This window comes from Taeniopygia guttata, chromosome Z, assembly GCF_048771995.1.
Source record: "Taeniopygia guttata chromosome Z, bTaeGut7.mat, whole genome shotgun sequence".
NCBI lineage: Eukaryota > Metazoa > Chordata > Aves > Passeriformes > Estrildidae > Taeniopygia > Taeniopygia guttata.
Genome location: NC_133063.1, coordinates 66,865,905 through 66,889,292, shown reverse-complemented (window position 1 = coordinate 66,889,292; position 23,388 = coordinate 66,865,905). Strand labels below are relative to the sequence as shown.

The following is a 23,388-nucleotide window of genomic DNA, read 5'->3' as shown; positions in this document are numbered from 1 at the left end:
TTCTATGAAGTTGCTTAGAAAAATCAACACCAGACACTTGGGGTATTGGTGGGGAGTAAAAGTTGCTACAATGCAGTTCAAGTTCAATTTTTTGTTTCTAGAGATAAATGCTGAAATTCCCACTACTTAATTGGCTGCAGGTAGGAGCGTGTCAGCAGCTGGGCTCAGCTTGACCTGTTTTGTTCACTGTTGCTATTATCTGAAACGCATGCAACATGTTAACTAATACCAGCCACCCCTCCTCCAGCTTTACATAGGCATTATTTCAGCAGTGTTTTCTCATTCTGGGGAGATTTGGGCATTTGATAAGCTTAATATCCTTTCCCCCTTCCTCCCCCCGCCCCCCCCCCCAATTCTGGAAGATGCTGACCTAGTTGGCAGACATGAATTGCACATTATATCAAGGCCTCATCATGGGTGTGTAATAATTCCACCGATTTATTCTGTTTGTAGATGCTGTGACAATGGAGTTAAGCTGCTCTGAATTACCTTTTTATGTAAGTCCTACTACATTAGGCTTCTGCCTGGAGAGTTGATTTTTTTGTTGTTTTGGTGGTTTTGTTTTTTTGTTTTTTTTTTTGGGTAATAGCTCATTCAAAATCTGGATGAATGAAACTAAAATCCATTCTCTGGTTTTCTGAGACTGCAGGCTGTTGAACATTGCTGTCTGATGAGGCATATGTGAAAGGAATAGTTTCCAGGAGTGCAGCTCAGCTCTCTGAAGGAAGTTTTAAATTATTTCCCCTTTGTGATAATTATTTTGTTCTCCTTTAGTATTCTCAATTGCAGTTTTCAAAAGCAGTTTTACTGCCTGTGAAGAGACACCTCTCATTCACTTTCCCACAATTTCTAGTTGTTTTTTTCCTTACAAAATTCAAATCTACCATTCTCTCAGTTTCCACAAAGCAGGAAATTTTGTGTTAAGTTAAAAAATAAGTTGAAATTTATAACTGAATGGATATTTTTTCTGCAAAACATGAAATAATTGCTTAAAATAGATGAACTCCAAGTTAAAAACAAGTAGTAACATGAGTGAAGACACACATTAGATAAATTTATTACATGCCTTCAAGGGCATGTGATTGTGAGTATTAAAACTTGGGAACTCTAACAATTATTATTAAAAAAAGGTAATTGTGTTTTTATACCTGTTCTGCTTTGCAATGAAGGTAGCAGGAGTACATGGGTGATGCCTAGTGGGAAAATGAGAGAACACTGAATGGTTTTCAAAATGGGTGTAAAAGATGAAACAAAGACAGAAACAAAACAATTATCTGCTTATTGTTGTGAGATGGGGATGGAAAAGGAGTAATACAAATAATCTGTACCCTGAAGGATTGAAGCAACATATGATTGGTAATGCACCAGCATGATTTTTCATTGTATTTGTCAGCTTCAGACTTGGAGCCTCAGGCTTGCAAAAATTAGATGCAGTATCTTTAAAGGAATCAGGAGAAAAGTATTTTTGAGGCCTGCTCATGTGATGTTTATTGTGTGGTACAAGGCTTTAAAAACAAATTTTTACAGGAAAAGTAATAAGGGATATAGTGATATCTGATCTGACTGATCTGGTCTCTTCCCGTAATAAAGTAACTGACCACTTTGCAAAGGGCAGTGCAGTGGTTTTAATCCAGGTTGCTGAAAACGAAACATTTGATACTGCATCTCGCAGGAAATTCCTATGGATGATAAACAAGGAGAAGATTAATATAAAGAGATAAAGATATATGGGTACTGCAAGATCTCTTAGGATAGAGAGAAAGATAGTCCTTAGGTGTCATACTTAAGGCTACTTTAGTGCTTTGATTATAACCCTATGAGTCAGATGTAGGCTTGCAAAATAGATGTAAATTTATTGACATCAGAGTTTTGGGAGATGCTGGTTAGTTCCAAGAAGAATTCAGTAATTGTATGGGAAGATTGAATTTTCCCACCTGTTATTTATGCCAGTATAAAGTGGAAAGAATGGTAAAACTGTTCATTTGAAGACTAATAATGGTACATCTCTTATGAACAAGGGGAAGGCTTGGGGTGTATTAGTCACTTGTGTGGTGGATGGGAAAATGTAATTTTAGTTGAGAACATTCACCCCAAGCTTTGCACAAGTGAGAGTCTGTACCAGATCTAAGCTTTGCTAGTGTCATCCTGTGCATCGGTAAATTTCCAGTTGTGGTCCTCAGCCTCGCACCAACCCAAGTGGATAAATCCCAGAGGGGACTCATAACTTGCTAGAAACCCAGAGAGAGCAGTTTGAATCGTCACCAACTCATTTTCTTGTGGAGGCAGCAGATGGAGATGGTGTCTTTCTTCTGGGTCCCCAGTGTCCTAACATGGCTGAGGTTAGTGGAGAAAAATGCGTGGGAAAGATGGAAAGTTTTCTTTCAACCTGCATCTGAAACTTGGAGAAATCTCAGCAGACCTTATACTGATCATTTGAGGTTGATGTATTTAATCTAATGAATTGGTGCCTAAAGTGTTGCAGCTTCACAATCTTGCCCATTACAGTATTGTTCATAATCGGAGTGCCTTTGCAGTGTGTTTGGGAAGATCAAAGAATTCTGACTGTCCTGAAAAAGTCCTTGAGTGAGGGCAGTTATCTTCTTTAGTTAGATCCAATTATTTCATATGTTCTGGAAACTCCTTCTAACTGCTTCTGCTTTATTTGCATTTGTTGGAAAACACAATCAGATCAGAATTTAAATTAAACATGAAAGCCCTTTCTGATTATTCAGCTCCTTTGTCAGTTTTCATTAAGCAGTTCTCTGACAAGCTGAGATTGTCTAAGTGTTGTTCCGTCTCCATTGCCTGAATGCTGCTTTTATGTCCCATAAGCAGGGATAGAGAAAACAACTCTGGAAAAAAACCTGAGGGAACGTGACAAATACTTGCAGTGCTGTGAATTTAGGTATTTCTTTAATGCATTCCAGTCCCTTCTAGAAGGCCACAGTGGAGCTCCAGGATACCATGTCATGGTATCGCACCCTGTTCACACGCAACTTCAAAGACATCAGCACATGGTTCTAACACATTGTTTTCCACAAGAAAAGTGGAGAATATCAAAAGGTTAGGAATTAATCTCTTCTTTCCAGCTTCTGTGAAAGCACATGTTTTGTTCATTGAGAGAGGGAGAAATCTGCTGTATGCTGGGTCCAAAATTATTATGCTTTTTACACTGTATGTAAACATGCTTAGCATCTATATCTACTGGATTTTACCTTCTTCTTTGTGGTAAGAATGCCTGTTTTGAGAGGTTTGTATTTCATGTCACATTATCTGAAAATAACTGCAGCTTTTTGTTTATAATACGTATTTTTAAAGATTATATGCAGGGTACTTTATTGACTCACTGTATGTGAGCAGCTGTTAACACAGCTGGAGCATGTGTCCATATAGTGTGGCTACTTCAAACTGAATCACTTCAGCATGAAGTGTGACACTGAATTACTGAATTTCTTGCCAAATCTAAAATAGTGTGTGTAATCTTGTTGGCCTAGTGATGGCTGCTCTGTTTTGTTACATGACAGGGAATGCTTTGTGAAAGCTCAAGGACCTTGCTGATTTAATATAATTTTTGTGAAATATTTAAAAATACTCTACCCAATTACTCCATTTTGAAAATGCGCTGTTTAGTACACTTCTGTATTGAATTTTGGTAGCAGCAGTACATTAAAATCTAATTGCAACACACATCTATGCCATGATTTAAAAAAATATTTGAAGCACATTCCCTCAGTTAATTTGAGAAGCCTGTTTCTGGCTTCTAGACAGCAAATTACTGTTAACCATTCTATAAAATTACTCTTTATAAGGCAATTTAATTTTCATCATTAAGTAGTCAAGAATACACCATCAGTTAATAGACATCTCTTTTTCAATGCTAATAATATATCATTTAAATATATAGAACTTTATTGTAAGTAGCTTTTGCTGTCCTAAATTATACTTTTTTAAAACTGATACAAGTAAAATTATATTTAGCCAATTCTATCTGTAAGAAGAGCAGCAAGCTCAGTTTTTAATTTCACTGTGTGCTAAAGACAGTACGTGGAATAAGACCTCACTATATTCAGGCAGACACTGGTCTCATTGTAGATGGAAAAAAGGCTATTCATGAAAAATGGAAGATAAAAGCAAAATACTTGATGAAACACTCTTCAGATATTAAAGAATTTATGTATGGCAGTTGTTCCTCCTATTGTAAGCAGTTTTTAGTGTGGAGAAACAAATCTGGAAAATCATTCCTTCTTATTTAATGGTAAGCAACAGGGGTTTGTTAGTTTTAAGGAAATGTTACTGGTTACCAACTTTGATCTTTGACATAGGCAAAGAAATACATTACTGCCATGGGGCAAACATACTGTGGAAGTAGCGAGCTTCTAAGAGCAGTAAATAAGTGTTTGCAGAAGTTTGTAAATTACTCTCTGCTGGGAGCCTTAAAAATGTTTCCCATGGGAGCAGGAGATAAATAAACAAATGCTGAGCCACAGAGTATATTCCCAGCAGTTTTGTGAGGACACTAAAGGGACCTCATCACCCCAGGAGATGGTGCTGCAGGTTCTGTAGCTGCCTTTCCAAAGGAACTTTTGGGTGTTAATCCTTTGGGAAGAGGCAGAAACACAGGCCCCTGCCTTCGAGACTCAAGATCTCCTGGAAATTAAAACTTCCACTTGCTCTTGTGCTGCAAGGTGCTTATTATTCTCAAAATGTACTTGCCTAAGGTATCACGTGCTCCTGTGTACAGCCACTGGAACTGGCTTAAAGTCTTCAAGGTCTAAGCTTAATTAACTTCTCTTGTGTTCTGTTATACAAACTCTCCCTCTTAAGGTCCCTGCTCTGATGTTTTTACCTGGGGACGGTTTTGTTTCTGACACTGTTACAGCTTCCTGGGTGAAGCGTAGGTGCCAAGGGGAGAGAGAGGTGCTTAATGCAGGTATATGGAGGTATTCACACAGGGAAGTTTTGGAGGGTTTCTCTGGCTGAGTGGGAAAGGCAGAGAGTAGGCTGTGGCACTGGGCTGCTCACGGCCCCAGTGTCTGAGGGCTTGGAGATGCTCAGGCTTTGGATAAGCACAGGTCTTTGCCTGTCTTTGCCTGGCTTTGCCTGGGCTGAGTCTGCAAGGTGCCAAACGCTATTCCAGTATGCTTTTGCTTGATTTGAGTGGGAAGTGGCAGCAGGACTTAGGTATTGATTGTGAGTAGTTGATTGTCTCCCTTGCCAAGCTGTCTGACTTCCCAGTCCCTCCATGCTGTAGTTGATGTTTGAAGAGGGATGGAAAGAGATAATTTTCCATGGTTGGATATAGCTTTTGTATTTGTTGCACTTGCCAGGTATTCAGTGTCTTCTAGCCAGCTCTTTGTGGAAAGAAGATGATTTCTAGACTGTCTTGTCCATTCGGTGCTTTCAGGGTCTTTGCTCTTGCAGTGGGTCTGGCCATAATTCTGGGCCTGTGTATTCAATGAGGCTGAAATGATTGCCTTACATAGTCTTCAAAACACAAAAAATAAGTGTCGTTTAAAATATAAACATATATTGGCCTTTCAGCACACCTTTGCTAATGCACAGAGCTGTGTTGGCCTGATCCAGCTCTAGCTGGCATCGGGAGTAATTTGTTGTTATCTGCTCTGGGAGCCTGGTCAGGTCCATCATGGGAAGCCTGCATGGAGATGGACAAAAGAGTATGCACAGGCTGGCCTCTGGATGCAGGCTTGCTGCCAGAATCAGACTAAGAAAATGTATCTGAAAGAATGGGACCTATTTTAAAATATATTAAATAAAAGAATGGGTGTTTCAAAGGGTGTCCATCAGCAGGTAGATAATTTTTGTTCCATTGGTATATTAATTTTTTTCCCCTCAGTCCTTAAATTGAGATTTTTTTTTTTGGGCAGGGACTTTGTGCTTACATGTTTTTGTGTAGTGTCTGCAACAGTAGAGCCCTGATATTACATAGGACATGAGAATAATAAGTAGTCTGATTTGTATATTTTAAATCAAGTAAACTGAAAGAGATTACTCCTTTTGTTTTAGTCAGCAGTTGCATGTCAGAAGGGAAATTAATTTTCTTATTGCAGAAATTTTCTGACCTATGTTAACAGCTCTTTCTTAAGCTTCCTAATTCCACTGTATTACTTTATGCATGAACGTAAGTTGTTGTGTCCCTGGCAGCAAAACACTGAATTATATTTTCAATGATAGACGAGCAAGAACATTAATGTATATTTTGGCAATGAGTTTAATTTTTTTCTATTTCTTCTGCTTTCTCCCCTCTCCTTTCTGATAAAAGCATTCCAGATATTTTTATTTTTATCCACTGCTTCCGGAATGAAAATATGTCCCATTTATTTATTTTCATTACTTGTTTATGTTATGTTGCTACCATATGGGACTCTGGAAATTTTTCTCCAGCTTAGCTGTTGTCACAGTTCGATAATAAGCTAAACACAGCTTTAAGACCAGTGGTGGCAAGGTAAGGAAAATAAAGTCAGTTTGATGTAAAGTGCTGATTTCCTATAGACTTGCTTGCTGGTACAGATTGTTTAAAACCACTGGTAGATTAATTCTGCACAAATGGTCAGTTCCATGACTCTCTGTCATACTGCTGCTGACATAAGAGCAGGCACAAAAAACACAAAGCCAGCAAAACCTCTGTATCATATGCTCTCACTGATGCTTTAGGATTTCAGCTTTCATATTTTTCATATATTTGTAATCTTGCAATTCTTTAGTGTATAACTCTAAACTCCATATAGAGTGTTAGCTGCTGCCTTCCCATTTTGGTCAGACAAAACAATTCCTCTCCAGGCCTGGGAATCAACCTCACTGTCTCAGGCCCCAAGAAATGTAAACAAAAGTGAGTTGTGGGGAGCAAATTTGGGGTAAATGACTGAAACTTTAATTGGAGGATTAACCCTCAAAATGCAAGTGGACCAGACGTATAAAAGTATGAAAACTTGTGACCTGTCATCCATTTTTTGGGCGTAGTCCCTGAGGAGACTTTTTCTGCCCTAAATGTATCTGATAGTCCTTCAATAAATATAACTGCTTTTTGTTGCCTTAATTTTGTCTAGCCTGTGTTTTCAGGTAGCCCCACAAGGCATCCTCACTAATTCAGCAAAAATGAGATTGTGTTCCCAGGACTGACATGGGTCAGGTTAGTGTGGCTGGATGTTGCTTATGGTGACATGGAAGTGGTGTTGCTGCCAGCTGTATCTTAAATGGAGTAAAAGACTGGTTGAGAGGGTTAAACAGAAGGAACAGGGATAAACAGAAGAACCTCCTCAGGACTGAAGAGGACAATTTTTTTTGTGGTAAGATAATGCCACAGAAAATAAAGACCTGGAAAGCATCTGGACATATTGCATATGCACTGAATGAAAAGCATATGTCTAACACATGATTTTTAAAGTGGGTAATGTTAGAGGCAACTTAACAGTGTGCAGTAGCATAGAGACTTGCAGACATATGTATGTCATGACCTGTTACTTTGTTTCTTCTTTTTAGAGGATTTTTTTTTTAATTCATTTTTATGGATTTTTAATTGGATTCCAATTCCTTTTGCTGGAGACAAATCTTGCAGTTCTCAAGAAAACTCCTTGTTTTTCTGTCTGTGTCTCTGAAGAGAATGAACCTTTTTTGAGGCTAGTGAGGAGGTAGAAGGTGTAACTCATTTTGAGACATCAGCTTTGGGTAAAAGCTAGTGTATGCAATTTCAGAAACTCCCAATACAGCAGATGCATTTCAGTCTGTCACCGAAAGGGCGGTATTGCAATAAGCTTGGTTGAAAACCCACAAGGTTTAAGGGTGGTCTCCTATTAAACCCCAACAACATAAAACAATCCTCTATCTCTCTTCCCCTGATCAAGATCAAGGACTTGTTATGCCGTTAAAGAAGCACAAGAACCAGGCACAGAAGGTGGGAGAGGCCAGACGCAGATTGTTTGGCTGGGAGGAAGTTCACAGAGCTGTGTGTTAGGGGGCTGTGTGAGTGGTTTTTTCAAGCAGGGTGGGGAAAATCCATCTCTGAGGAGTAAACTTGGGCAGCTTTTATCCTGCTGTGATGCAGGGGAATCAGCTCATTAATTTGTCAGTATCTCCTCCATCCTTTTTTACTTGGAGTGTACTTTTGTGGTCAGTTTGGATGTAACAGAGTGCTTAATTTTTTTCCAGTTTATGTGGGCTACTTAGTCAAAAAGGTGGCTGTAACTTCTACCAGTACTTACTTTTTCTTTTAAAAAGGCACTGCATCTGAACCAAAATGAGGAGTTTCCTGCTTTTTCATATCAAAAGAGGGAAGCTTATCTGTCTTCATCAGGAAATTTCTCTTTCAGTGCTTTTCTATTCAGGATTGTGCTGGGACCTTGCTAGAGGAATGTTTCAGATTTTGTTTTGATAGTCACTGAACAATTCCTCTTCTCACTTTTTTGACAAGAACAGAGAGCTGCCTCAGCTGCTAGTCAGTGGATTTCCTGTGTGCTGTATTGCCTTAAGCACCTGTGGGGGTGACGCTTCTTACTTGTGCCTGGAGGTATCTGTGCAAATGCATCCTCTGCATTTCTCAGAAACCTACCAGGTACTAAAGAAATACCTACAGGTAGTTGATGCATAAAGCTGATTTGCATAAAGGTTTGGAGAACCTGCTGTGGTGCACTTCCCACACGTTGGCATTGTCTTTTCCACAGGTTCAGGGGCTGAAGACTGGCCTTGCACAAGTAAGTGAGATTCTCTGGGTACTGGTGGAGTTTTGCAGTATGAGTCAAAAAAGGACTGGCTCTTCTAGAAGCAACTCTGCATGCATATTTAATTTTTTATAAAAGTGCATATGTGAGCTTTTGGAAAATATGTAATATTAAATATAACTCTCAACACATACTTGTCTCCAACTATGGATGTAGAATTATGCTTATTGCATTACTCTGGATAAAAAAAAAAATCATACTCAGTTGCTTCTTCCCCTAAGTTATTAAATGTTATTTAAGTTATTAAATGGATGGAAGCTATACAGTTAGAAAGCTAATGCTTCTAGAGAAATGTTCAGCTTTTATCTCTTTTTTTTTCTGGTTTGTAACTTCTTTCCTTCCCTGCATGCAGTTTCATTGTGTGCTGAATCCCATTGCATTCAATTCAGTTGGAGTGCATGCTTTCTTAAGCAAATCCATAACTGCACTTACTGCAACCTGTATACATGATCTATCTGGTGGGCCCTATAAAAATATCACAGAACATTGGAAAGCCATACTTATAACATTTTTCTTGTTGTTAATGTTTTGAATAAGATTGAATTTTGTTCATTTAGAATTTCCCTACTGCTAAAATTTCCCTATTTTAGGATCTTTAGTGTAGAAGTGTTTGCAGTTGCAGGTGAGTTGCAGAAGGGCTGTTAAAAACTGTATGGCTGCTACTGTTCTTGTAGCAGGCACAAGTAAAATATAAACATTTTCTGAAGTGAGTCTTGTCAAAAGTGAAAAAATATTTATGTGAAATTGCAATGGCCAGTAGCAGCTGACATAGAGGAAAACGTTCCTATTATTGCTGGCAATACTTGTAGATTTGTGTTTACTTCAATGTGTTGACACTTGTCTTTTGGGAACAATTAAGCCATTGTTTTACCCCAGCACATAAATATTTCTTACAGCATGTAATTACAAAGCTGGTATTTGTTTGCCCCGTTACATTTAGAGATGATATCCTTGAAAACTCTGGATAAAACATTACTTCTCATGCTATTATGCTACCTGCTTAGTTTGGTAAGGAAATTTTTAGCATACTTTAGAATGTGTTATTTTTATGGCAAAAAGCTGCTGCAAAAGTAGATTTACCCAGGCTATGTATACAAGGATAGAGAGCAATTGTTGAAGATAAGCATGGTGGGCTGGATCTGGAAGTCCTCTAAAGATCTTTTTGTGTTGCACTTGTTTTGCTGGGGCGGGTTCCTGGTGAGGAAGATGGTAGTTTTCAAAGGGGAAGAAGCTTAGTTCACATTAATGGCCATTTATTTATTGAGGCATGAAGAGTCTTGCAGCAGACTAGGGATGAGGCAGAGTGGAAGTGCCATGGTCAAACCTTCAGCCCCTCCTACCTGCCTGGATGCTGCCGTGTTTCAGCTGTGAGGGATTGCTACCCACATTTCCTTCTCCTCACAAAGCCTGCCTCTGTCCTTTGCTAGGATGCAGAACAGGGTCAGATGAGTGTCTGGAGGTGGAAGCTCTCCCAAGTCTAGCCTTTGCTGCTTCTTACCCAGGACATGGGGTTCAGTGGACTCTGCTGCTGCACACCTTACATAGTCAGTTCCCAAGTGCCCTAGACAAACCAAGGGAAAATATATATTTGAAAAACCCAGTTGGTGACACTGAAAGAGTGCATAGATCTGTAAATCTTATTAAAAACACAAACCTTGCTAATCTCCTCCCTGGTGCCGGTGCCAGGACAGTGTCTTCCCTGGTAAAAAAAGGTAGGCTTTACTTTATGGATCCCAGAGAGGTAAAAACTAACACTTCCTCAGCCACAGGTTTAATGTTTTCAGAGTTGAGTTTGTGTCTTGCTTAAGGTCCCTTTAACTGCAATGTCTTCTCCCCAATTCCTGTGTATGCTTTTCTGTTTTTTATTTGAAGGATTTAAATTACAATCTTGGCTTTCATTAAATTAGTGTCAAAACTCCTCTTGGTTGCTTCTTGAGGGCTTCTCCCATGATGTTTTTCTTCTGTTTGGTGGTATCTTTTTGCAGTCAAAGTTGTTGATGCAGCTGCCTAAAGTTCTCTGCTGTTATAGGTCTGAATTGTGTTCGAGAGATCTTCAGTTTCTATGAGTTCCTGTGGTGGTTCTGTAGAGATGAATCCCTTTTTTTAGCCATGCATGTGTAAATCTAAGTGAGATAGTGGCTGACTGATCTGAGTAAATGCTCTTTGACTTAAAAATTTGTTTTCTCTACAAATCCATCAGAATCAACACAGTGTGAACTTGAGGAAAAGACCTTCCCTTACACCTACCTGAGAAACAAGCTGTGGCCAGGGGCTGTGTTTATTTGCTGAGATAGTGAAGTGGCACATCCTTCCTCTTGCTTTGATTAAGTGGGGACTGAACTATCTGAGGTTCACATGGACCTGAAACGTGCTTAAGCACACCTACATGTAGAAATCAAACTCTTTCTGTTATATTTTCCCAAGTCTATGAGGATGCAGGTAACCTTATTAAGGCAAAGAAAGAGTTGGGAGAGAGGTTAGGCTGTTGTTGAAAGAATGAACCTATGAAAATGGTGTCAAAGACATCTAGCAACTGGATTGTCAAGAATGATCCATGCTCTCACAGCTGCCTCGTATTCCATATACTTGGCCACTTTTCCAAAGATGAGGTGCCAGTGTGACTTATCTCATTTGGGTTTTGGTATCTGGAAAATAAGCTTCAATTTTATATTTAGAAATGTAGAAGAAACAGTTGGGATGTGTTTCCAGTTTCAGTGTCTGGAACAAACTCAGACCAAACATCATTGTGTAGAAGGCCAGTGTTCTCATTTCAGGTGGTGTGTATACTGTAATCTATTTCTGCTGATTTTGCTCTTTTTTACTGATATGTGAGTTAGGGCTTAATTACTTACTTTTAGTAAGTAATTTAGTAGTTTTAGTTTCTTTGTGCTTTAGTAGTAAGTCAGTGCCAGGGTTTTTTCCCAGACTTGAGATGGTGCTTTCGTCATGCCTTGCAGAATGGGTTGTGAAGCAGTGGAGAAGACTTCCTCTCATGTGTGGTGACAGTGATGTTGGGCAAATGAGAATTTCTCAGGGAACTCCTGGAAAAGCATTTCAGTGTTGTTTCTGTAGACCATTTAATTGCTGTGATTGTTAAGCGAATATGCTTTAATAGAAAACCTGAATTGAGCAATCTGGCTCTGCCAGGAAACAGTGCTTTTACAAAAGAGGTGTCATCTCCCAAAAAACTCTGGGAAAGCAGACAGACATGTCTTTGGTGGAGAACTAAATTACTGCATCTCATTGCAAGATCTAGCCTGCTCCCCTCTTGATTGTGTGCCTTATTAGGAAAGGAGAAGGAAGATGGGAGCTGGAATTGCTCCCATTCCTGTGACTCTGAGTTAAATTTGTCTGTGGTGGAAAGATCTGTTTGGGTAGTTCCTGCAGCTGGACTGACCTTGCCTGAGTGACTCAGAATAGAAATACTTCTGCAGGGATTGGGTATAAGATTTTTTAAACTTTCTCAAAGTATTTTTCTGCGTAGGAGTTTTCTAGAATAGACTGCAAGTGATCTCTTTAGGAAAAAAAAGTGGTTAAATAGGTCCTGTAATGTATTTGGCTTCACACAAAGACAATCTGAAAGTAAACTGATACATGTTTTAGTAGCTGCAGCAGCAAGAAGTAGGTTTGAAGAGAGCAACATGAAACAGAAATATCTGAAGGCACAATAGAAAGCGCTGGAGATGATGATAGGAGCTTGCATAAAATAACTGTTTCTCATGCCAGGTGTGATAACCATACAGCATCAAAAATAATGTTCCACTATTACTTTCTGGGTTATCTCTGAATCATGTACTGTAATATAGGGTTTAACCTCTTTTTGCATAATTTGGAACTTTCCAATTGAATCATTTAATTGTTTGACCAGATACAAAGTGGCTGCCAATTTGCCTTCTTTTTGTAAACTCTTTGCTTAAATGACCATGACTTTCATTTTCTTTGGTGTTGTAAGGAGTGAGCTCCATAAAACTTGCTTTTTATTACATACATATGAGGTTTCCACTGTCTTTTTTCCTCTAGACAAGGATTTGTGAAATTTTCCCTTATGCTTATATATTATGTAATATAATTAGTTTAAGATGTTTCTCTGTCCTTCGTGAACCCATGTTAACATTTCTTAAAAAGGAGCAGTATGGCTAAAATTTGTCTTGAATTTTTTCCTGCCAGCAGTAGCTAATTAAGTGAGAAATGTTTCCACAGAATATCTCCCTTGTTTTGCATAGTTAGGGCAAAGAAAACATGAAAACTGTGTGGCTGTATGCTTTCTCTGACTCAGAGGTCCAGAGGCATAAGGATGATTTGGGAGTTGTGGCCTCAAGCGCCCATGTGGAAGAAATTCTGCTGTGCTCCTGTTTACAAGGCAGCTGTCAGCTGAACCCACTGGTGGAGCAGACTGGTGGAGGGCCTTCAGAGACTTACCCTATTCCTATCTCCCCAGAATAGCCATCCATATTATTACTCAGCAGACCAAAATGGTTATTCACAACTACAGCAATTTTTTTTTTAAAGATTGTTTTAATAGCAAAAGTAAAAGCAGGAACTGCAATAATAATAACACATTCCAGTTATAATAGTGCAAACCCAAAAAGAAATAGGAGAAGACACTTTGAAGCTATAATAACACTTCAGGCCACTAAATAGGGGGATGTTATCAGTGTTTGGGATGACAGATATGTTTGCTCTTGACACTGAACTCATAATGTTGTTTACATCTGTCCTTATGGGAAGAGTCCTATCTGAGGAAGATGTTGTGCTTGAAACCAGCCTTTGCCTCTTCACCCATTAGATTCATTAGATTTGTTCATTTGCTCAATAGATTTGTGTACATAGAGGAGGAAAACACATGCAGAATTCACATTGTTATGAGTGACAAGAAAGATGTCCTTGGGGGAGGCAGGCCAAGATGTGAAGTTGTTGAGCATGGCAAGAGTCATCAGTGAAGTGTTTGGCTTATAATGAACAGTGTAAGGACAGTAAGAGCCATAAGCGTGGTTTTCAGCAACAGAATTTTCTGTGCTACTGTGTTGTACTTTGTTTTTTTACAAGACTTGTTTCTGGAGCCAGTGGAGTCAGTGCTGTGGTAGCTGTTTTGAACAGAGCAGGGCAGGCATCTTTGGAAATATGGCTCAGATATTCTTCTGTAGCATGTTTTCTGCCAGATGTTAGGGCAATTCTGCCTTATTTAGAACAACTGTGGCAGTCAGGAACTGTGCTGTAGCACGCTGTCCTCCTCCTCAAGGAAATGCAGCTTGATCTAAATTTCCTCCCTCAGACTTGTCAGACATTAGTTATTGTTTGCCGCTTCTTAGATCCTTTTCCTGTTCTTTTTTAAAGCTATTGTATGACAGGTTTTTCTTGGCTGGTTGCTTTCTATTTACTATAAAGAAACCCACAGACAGATATCTGGGAACTGGTGTTCTTTGAAACCATATGTAGAATTGCATTGGTGCTTCTTTTTGAAAACTAAGGTAATTTAAATCACTTACAATTATTTTTATTTTTTAAAACAAAATTTGCTTTTGTGAATAATAAAATATTTGGGTTCAGGTATTCTGATGCATTTCAAATAAAAACTAATTATATTTGTGGGGGAAGGGAATTGCTTGAAAGACATTATTTAACAGGCATTTTTAAAAATCAGCTTTGCTATTGCAGGCATAAAAACAGTGTTGTTTTCTAAATGGAATTAGGAAACTGAAGATTCGTGACTGTATGACAGCCTCTGTATAGGAGAGTTATAAAGATTACAATAAACAAGACCTGAATTATACATCAGTGGTCTGTTGAAGATGAGAAATTTACAGAATGTTTCAGAACGCACTTTCAATTTCAGGGACAAGTGACTATACATGCAAAATTTGACCCAGTGGATGCTGAGTTTTACTTTGTTTATGATGGATCCTTGAAGAGACACATAATGTTTGCTGAACAAGTTAGTGACAACACTATTCAGTCCATAGTTCCAGGTGAGCCTTAGTTCATGTTTGTATTTTTCCACTCTTTGCTCTACTCCAACCCCATTTCAAAGTTGGGCATGACTGACAGTTTGATATAATTGTTTTATGTCTCTGTGACGCTGTTGAGGCAGGATGGGAATGATACGACTCTACTTCAGAAGGTTGAGAGAATATAACTTTGATTTATTTTAAAATTTATTGCTCTTTATACAGAGCTTCATCTAGGCTGACTCTATTGGTCCTGAAGTGAAAACAAGCCACACTATTGGTGTACAGTGCATGATGCACAATGGTAGATCTTAACTATAAAAAATGTGAACAACAAAAGAGATAAAGAACTTATTTACATTCTTTTCAGCACTTTCTCAGGCTTCTGCTTTGTTAGAAACTTTCTGTTTCTCTCTTTGACTGAATCTGAGACCGACATCTCTGTAATGGAGAAAATGCAGGGATTTGAATGATGGCCTTTGGGATCCAGGCTGAGTTTGAGTCTCCGTAGATGATCCTGCCTTTTGTAGCAATCCATGCCAACACAGTAGCGGATTAATCTTTACTGGACTTGCACTACGGAGTGTGCATTAAGGTGCAGTCTTCAGGGATGGCATAACTCTTAATGTAACTTGATTCTGTGCCACAACTGTTTGCCTCTGGTAATCCTAACACCTGCAAAAGTCCTGTTATTTCTGAGCGTTCTGTTGGTGCAGCTGTCAGCCTAGCTTGCAAGACCCTCCTGCTTGTGACGCTGGGAGCTCTGCTGGAGCTGCACGTGGTACAGGAGTGGCTGGGAAACTGTTCCAAGGTGCCTCACTGCGAATAAGGGACATCTGTGTTGCCTCCCAGCTGGCTCTCTGCCTTGGGCTTGTCTCCCTCATGGATGTAACATACACCCTGCTTGTCACCTTCATTGTGTGCTTTGTGACCTTTTCATTTGTGTGAGTAGGAGGCTATAAGATGTGGTGTACCTGTGCAATAGTATCTCTCCTTTTTTTTCTCTTGTGTTCTAAAAGGGATTTAGAATCTGAAAGTAAGCGCAGATTGTAAAAAAGGGAAGTTCATTGCTGTTACATAGTGGCTCCTCTGAACCTGTAAATGCTGAATAATTGTCATGGATTACAACTGGAGAAAATGCAATACTGGGCTTGTTCTAAGTGGGTTTTGTTTTTAAGATCTCATCATATTCTGTGACACTGTTAAATGGTTGCTTCTAGGCTAGGAACAAAAGCAGATGGCTACAGGCAACACTTAATCATGACAAAAGCCATGAACAGATTAAAATGAGATGTGAGGCTAAACTATATCCCTGCTGATATTAGTGTTATTTTATGGTAGCCAAATTGCACATAAGGGAACACAAAGTGCTTTAAAAACTGCTACAGATGTGGTAAGTACATGCTTCCTTCTGCAGTTTTTAGATTGCTTATATACTCTAAGATTTTTAGAGTACATGGGAAAATTATAACTTGTGCCCTTAGTACATCATGGTTAACTCTCCGGTAAGAGGTGCAGCTTGCACCTCTTTTAGATATCCTATTTTAGGCATCCACCCCACCTTAGATGTCAAAGGAGTAGGAGGGAAAGACAAAACGCTGAAGAGCTTAAAGGGATGAACTCCCTTGGACTTAGAGGGTCACAGCTGTAAGCAATAGAATAGATACAGCATTTAGTCAAGCTTGCCAAGACCCTGAAGAGTGCATTAGTTAAAAGTTTCTCGGTTTTGCCTAGGTAAATACAAAATCAGTTTTAGTAAACAGATGTATTACTCAGAATTAATTTTGCAGGCCACTCTTTTCAAGAGCATCTAATTTTTCTTAATGCTTATCCAAGAATCTTCAATTCTTTCCACTCTAGTAAAAAAACCCTAACTTAAAAAGACTGGTTCTAGAATTAATTGAGTTGGTATAATTGGGAAGACTGTCAGTTCAAGTCTAGTTGAATCCAAGTTCATAAGTATAAATGCTTGGTGGATATCCTAAGACAAATCAGTATAATGAAAGGGAAAAATAAAATAATTCTGAATGAGCAGCTGCAGCTCTTAGAGGCAGACGAGAATGAAAAATAACTAATGTATTTTCTGAACACAGATGTGATTAATTTACATTATAATTACAGGCCATGGATACCAAGAAGCAGTTTCTGTGTCTGTGTTAATGTACATGGTGAGTTTCTCACCTGTTGGTCCTTGGCAGTTGTCCTGTCACTTACAGAAAGAATCTGCCATGCAAGTTGTCTTGCATTCTGGTTGATCACATAGAATGTGTCACCACTACTAGTCACAAGTTGTTGCTGGATAAGTTTGAGCTAAGGATGAGAGATCTGCAGTCACTGGATAATGACTTGATGATGGCAGTTGCTCATGAAAAGTTGCCTTCAACCTAGAACATCCTTGGAAGCTGCCCAGAAGGTGGTAGAGTTTTATTTGAAATTAGAAAGCTTTTAACAGCAGTTTGGTGCACAGTTCAGAGCAGAATATGTCACTGTTTGGTCCAGTTCCTTTACTATTATGTTTAATTTTGTGGTTAATATGAAAAATTGTTTGAGTGTGAGGGTAATCAAAGATTTGGTTTTGCCCAGAGAGTTAAAAAGGATAATGATTGTTATTGTAACTCTGTCTCCCTAGAAGGTTTTTCTGCCTTGATTCACTGTGAACGCAGTTCTTTATTTATAATTAGAGCTGTTTAAAAGAAGCAAGAGGTGTATCATGAAGCTTTGCAGCCATAATGCTAACTAAGTGAGATATTTTATCTTTGGAGAAAAAGGTGATAGTCAGAGAAGAGTATGTTACTGTAGGCATTCCAATGTGCAGAGTAAACATAATTTTTGCCATTGTTCTGTCAATGTTTATCCTTCATTTACTACTATGGTCATTCTTTGGGGAAAATATAATTAAACAAGTTTATAAGTGATTTATTTTATTTTATTTTTTATTGTAGAGAAAGTGGAATGAAAAAACCTGTAAACTTTATGTTAGGGTATGTTACTGAAAAACTTTGTGACCAAATCAGGTGGGATTTTCCTAGTTTCAGGTTTCATTGCAAACAAAAAACTGTAGTTAGGGTTTGCTGAAGAGTATGTTTTTCTTTTGCAGAGTCAGCTGATTTATAGCTGAGGGTGGAAACTGTGTAATACTTGATAGCTTCACATGTTTTTAATTGAAAATGTGGTAGTTTTGGCTGTTTCCCTTTTAGTACTTTAAATCGCTGAAAATTAGAAGACAGGCAGTTTCCATGTCAGCCAAACTGAAAGAGATGCATGCAAGCTTTTGGGAAATAAAAACACATCAGTTAAGCTCATTTCTTCGGGTAAGGGCTTTTTTCACATCTTAAATCTTTCTAATTCTTAATGACAGATAACTTTAAATCTGAAGAATATTTTTTGTCTGTCTGTTACAAACAACCCCTTTAACAGATGTAAAACCAAATACCAAGTCTCATTCAAATATTGGCTAGACAGGAGAGGAAAAAAAAAAGCCATTTTTTGTTTCATTTTGATGTGGAGTAAATATTTGCTCAACTTCTGGAAAACTGTTGTGTTTTAGCAATGAAGGCTTTGTATGAAAGCCTGAAGAAGTCAGCTGTAGTTTTGTTCACAGGCTTATCTAATCTTTTCACCAGCTGAAACACAACCCAGAAGCATCAGCAGGATGCCAGGGGTACTGAGAGATGCTTGGGCATAGCCAGCTGGGTACCTGCTTGCTTGAAACATGGGGAAAGGTTATCCTGGTTGTGTTGTAGGCCCAGGGAGTCAGAGGTCATCTCAAACAGTATCAGAGAAAGCTCTGCCAGGGCAACTGCTATTCACATTGCAAAAGTCTTTAATTTTCAGTTGTGCTACTTGTTAATTTTCAGGTGTACTGCAATTTTTATATGGAAAGAGAATATGTTGCCCTTACAAGACTTTTATAGATCTTGTATTTTTTGTTTCTATGTATTTTTCATACTTTGTTAACTTTTCAGATTAAAATACTATACACAAGTGAAATTTCATTGCAGTCAAAAATGTTGGGATATGTGCCCCTATTGCCATAAAGACTCTTTGTGAACATTTGAAGTGTTAGACAAGCATGTCTTCAGCATACTGTTGTGGGGTTGCCTTGTAGGCACAGTTACACTTGAAGAAGTGACATCTTCTTTTGTATAACAGATGCTGCTCTTAAATGAAGCCAGGGTCTTTTGCCTGGTTTCTGAAAAAACAAAACGAATTCCTGGGACCTGGTAGCAGTGCGCATTTACAGTGGGATCTGTCAGTGCACTTCTGCCTGGGCAGTGCTTGGCTCACCCTCAATGGGGGACTCCTGAAAGCTTTCTGGACAGCTTTTCCTTCAGCCCAAGGGAGGCTCCTTCTTCCCTGTGTCCGTCTCTGAGGTCCAGGCTTGGGCTGGGCCTCATATCTATTTTGCTCTCCTCTAGACAGTTTGTATAATTTTTCTTTAACTTCTGTGTCCTTTATGAAAGTGTAGTTTTGATCCTCTCCTGACTCTGAGAAGCACTGACTGGAGCTGCTTCCTTGCTGTCCCAATCACTGTGTTTTTGTCCCCAAAGCCAAGAAAGCCAAGCAAAGCTGGGGGCTGCCTGTGGCTGAGGGAGACCTGTGCGTGTAGGGGAAGGAGAGGGAGGGAGAGGGGGATGGACTGAGACTCTAGAGCTTCAGATGCCTCAGCACATGAGGAGAAGTCCTTCATCTTCAATAATGAGGTTATCAAGGGTTATTCCTGTACTTGCTACATGCTCTGAAAGTTCAAAATGGGTGAGAAACAAGATCTAGAAATTTATGAGTATTTAGAAGTAGAATGAGAACTTTCCCTACCTGCTGTCCCTACAACTCCTTGTACCAAAGACTGGAGATGTGTTGACACTTGACATTGTTAGGATGCTCTTTTTAATATGAATTTTGTAAAAGATGTGGGTGCTATCATCCATCACTCTTTAGGACATAACACTTTTGTGATTCAGTCAATTTTTACAGCTGCAGGGATATTTTTGTTGGAAAAAATACTTTTGAGTGACATGCTGCTGGAGAAAACTATTGCACCATCAGCTGTTTTTTGACCTTACTCATTTTTATAAGGATTTAGAAATGTAAGGGTTGATGGAAAGAGAGGAACTCTTTAGCCAGAGGAGTTTTGGTATTCAGGAAAAGTGTTTGTATTCCTTTTATCAGGTATAAGAAGGATTGGATAAGGAGAGCCAAGAGTTTGTCTAGAGAGCATTGCAAATAAATCTGGAATTTAGTGTAGTTGCACAGGTCAGGAGTTATTGGCCACATTACAGGAAATTGAACAACAGAAACAAGAAAGCATGACCCTTTTTGTAATCCTCACTTGTAATAGATGTCTGTGTGACAGCTGTGACAAGAGCTGCTCACTCCCACAGAGTGGTCAGTTGTTGAGATCAGCATCTTGGTACTAGAGAAAACTGGGGACTCAGCAAAGGTACTATGCTTAGACATTTATTTATTTCTTGGTGGGTTTCAGGAAGGGGGAAGGAGGGGTAGGGAGGAGAGAGAGGGAGAGTTTGTTTATTGCACCTTGATAAAGGATATTTTCCTTCTGAACTGTATTATTCAATTTTTGGAGAGAATCAGTAAATTGTTAGTGCTGCCAGAAAAAAGGAGAAGAGAATTTTCCCACAGTATTTTTGTTTACAAAAAAAAAAAAAAAAAAAAAAAAAAAAAAGATAAGATGCAAAGAAGGAAGAGAGGAAAGAAAGGCTAAAAAAAGAGAAAAAATAAAAAGAGAGAAAGAAGAAATTTCAATGAGAAAAATGCTTCCAAGTAACTCTTTTTTTCTTAGCACCATCAGGTTATGGCACCCTTCCAGTACTGGCAGTCCCAAGAACCATCAGACATAGGTTCAGCATCTTCCCTGCAGCTGCAGCTTTTTTATCCTTGACAAACACAAGCTTACATTTCTCAGCTGTCAGAGGACAAATGAGAGCACAGGAGGGCTCTTTGCAAGCAGTGCACTTTATGGACAAGAAGCTGAGGGCATCTCAGTTTCTGTTTGTTTGAGAAGCACTGTCAAGAGAGTGAGTTCATGTTGTCTGGGTTAGTTAACTGTGCTGGTAAACAAAGAAGAACACTTGCTTCCAGCTTTGCCACCATTTACAGCTATTTTCAAGAGGAAGACTTGTCTTTTAGGTTTTTGTCTATTAATAGAAGCAATAGTGTTACAGTCTGAATTAAGAAAACTAATTGTGGATTGTAGAGAAGGAAACAGTGTTTAATTCCCTTTTGTGAACAAGGAAATTTTCCATTTTCTTTCATAAATGCATTGTAATTGTTTTCTAGGGATAGATCTTGTGGAATGAACTGAGCTACCATGTTGCTTTACCTGTTGCATAAAAGTCTGCCTTTGGGGGATACTTTCCCATTTTCCGTGACACTTTTTCCTTTATGACCCTTGCCCTCCCCTTTTCTTTGTAATGAATGTTACCCTTTTCACTTGGTATTACACATATTGCTTCTAAAGTGCCCAAGCTCAAACCTGACTGATGCATGTCAGGGTTTTGATGTAAATTGAAGAAAATGTTGTCTGTGTCTTCTCTTCAGCTGGAATTTTAGATTACTTTATTTTCCATGGAAGGAAATGGAGAGGAGTGTGAAGTGCCTGTCCTCCTTCACAGAATTATAAAAAACACTGGGAACAGTGGTATAAGTGTGTCTAGGTCTGGTGAGATTTGTGAGGAGAGGTAAATGTATTCAAGTCAGAGAATTCAGGGAGTTAGAGAAACAGATATATCTTTGGCCCAGCAGGAGTTTGTCCTTTTGGAAACTGTGCCTGCCAGAGGGAGGAGGATCCTAGCCTTTGTGTTGTGAAGCAGATGAGTGTCTTCTAGAGCATGCTGCAGACCAGCAATATCTTGCTGCATGAGGCAAGATATTGTCCAGCATGCTTCAAGCTATGGATTTCCAGCAAGTGTATGATTCTCATCTCCTGGTCAGTGGAAATAACAGCAGAGAGATGGCATTTGAGATCCCTTTGACCATGAAGAGTCTTTTTGGGAAAAGCACTGAGAACTTGGAGATACACAGAGTAATAGGAGGGAGTACTCTAAGAGATGATACAGGAGATGAAGTTTCCTGTTGAAGGCAGTATAAAGTAGTGGGGTTCTGGAGCTGCTCTACTGCTGAAGAGACCAGATACAAAGCTGTGGTCTGACCCAGACCTCAGCCTTCAATCGGCACTGGGCTGGAGAGCCCTGCTCTCCTCCTGGCTGAAAGGGTGTCCCAGCCTGGTGGTGCTCAACAAACAAGTGTCTTACACCAGCCACCTCAAGGGAGTGTTTGGCTGCAGTATTAAAGGATGAGGAATATCCCTCCCAGCAACAGACATCATCCTGTACTGTTTTGCATCGTTACTCAGGATCACCCAATCAGTAGAGTCAGCTGGAACTTCATCTGAGGTGTAGGTGTGGCACCATGATGCGTGGGGCTGGTGGATGGGAGCCTTTTCTAGCCCTCTTGCTGCTAAAACTGCTGGGGCAAGACTCCCTTGGCAATGGACTTTACTTTCTTTTCTTCTGATGCCAGTCTCTGGGAGTTGGTTCATGTGGGTATGCTCGCAGATGCCTGACTTCAAGCATTGCAGCCTGATGTCCCTTAACAAAACCACTCGTGGGGGTTTTTGCAGAAGTGGGGTACACTGGAGACAGCTTTATAAATAGTCGAAATAATCTCATTCCTAACGGAGAAATGAAAAAAATTAGCAGTAATGTATAAAATTTTGAAACCAGGAAATAATTGTATTTGTCAGCCAGTTTTGATGTTTCCCACTCCTTCCAGGAAATGAATGAGATTCAGAGCCCAGAAAGGGCTTAGTAATTTCTGTCAAAGAGAAATATTTGGTTTAATTTTTTATATATATATATATATATATATTTTTTTTTTTTTTTTTTTTTTTTCTTTACATAGGAAAGGATTCAGGTGCAAGGAAAAGCTAAAGGATTTAAAAAAAAATGTTTAAAACAGACTTTGGCTCAGCTGTGTGTAACCCAAACAGGATGTTTTGGCTGGAAGACTGATGCAATGCAAAATAGTCTTGATAGTGCCTGTCGTTTACAGCTCCACCTACCTTGCCGTAGCTGACCCTATCTAAATCAGCCAGAAACATGTCCTTCAAATTATAGGAGTGGTTTTGTTTGTGCATTGGTGGAAAATGGCATTTTGTACCAATGAAATTAAATAGCATTTTATACCATTTAAATATGAATATGTTGAAGAAGTCTTATGTTTTCCTTTTTTCCTTTATTTTGTTCCAGCTTACCACAGAATGTAGTTGAATTATGTTGGGTTTTTTCCAGAATATCGGTCTGTGTGTATGTTTATTTCTGGGTAGTTTTCTTTCTGTTGTGTTTTCTTTGTGGTTCCCCCCGTCCCTGCCTTTTTGTCACACTTGAATTATTCCCCAAGGGAATGGGAAAATAAAGTGAAAAGTGTAGGAAAATGCCATTTGTTCTGCCACAGTGAGGAAATATAAGAGAATGTGGTAAAAGAAGAGAACTGAAACTAGAAATTGTTCTTAAGGGAAAGAATGGTTAACCTCCTCTTGTTTCAGAAGTTTACAATCTTTTAATGAAAATCTTTTCTTTATAGGCAGGTCTGTTTAAAAAGCTTATTATCAGACATTGTGTCTTTTTGATTTTTTTGGTTTTTTTTTTTTTTCTTTTTGTTTTGGTATTGCTGATTCTGGAATAGGACAACAG

At 39.0% G+C, this 23,388-nt stretch overlaps 1 protein-coding gene across 4 annotated transcripts in view; it reads left to right on the top strand.

Annotated features, from left to right (window-relative positions):
• The window catches only part of ARHGEF28 (Rho guanine nucleotide exchange factor 28), a 116,514-nt gene that overhangs the window by 6,485 nt on the left and 86,641 nt on the right, over positions 1–23,388 (top strand). The window contains exons 3-4 of one of the 4 annotated variants that reach the window (XM_072921941.1): positions 102–140; positions 454–497. The exons of 2 other annotated variants lie outside the window; for them this stretch is intronic. The gene's annotated coding sequence lies outside the window, so the exon portion shown is untranslated. The remainder of the gene's footprint in view (positions 1–101; positions 141–453; positions 498–23,388) is intronic. One more of the 4 variants, XM_072921942.1, reaches the window with a different exon arrangement.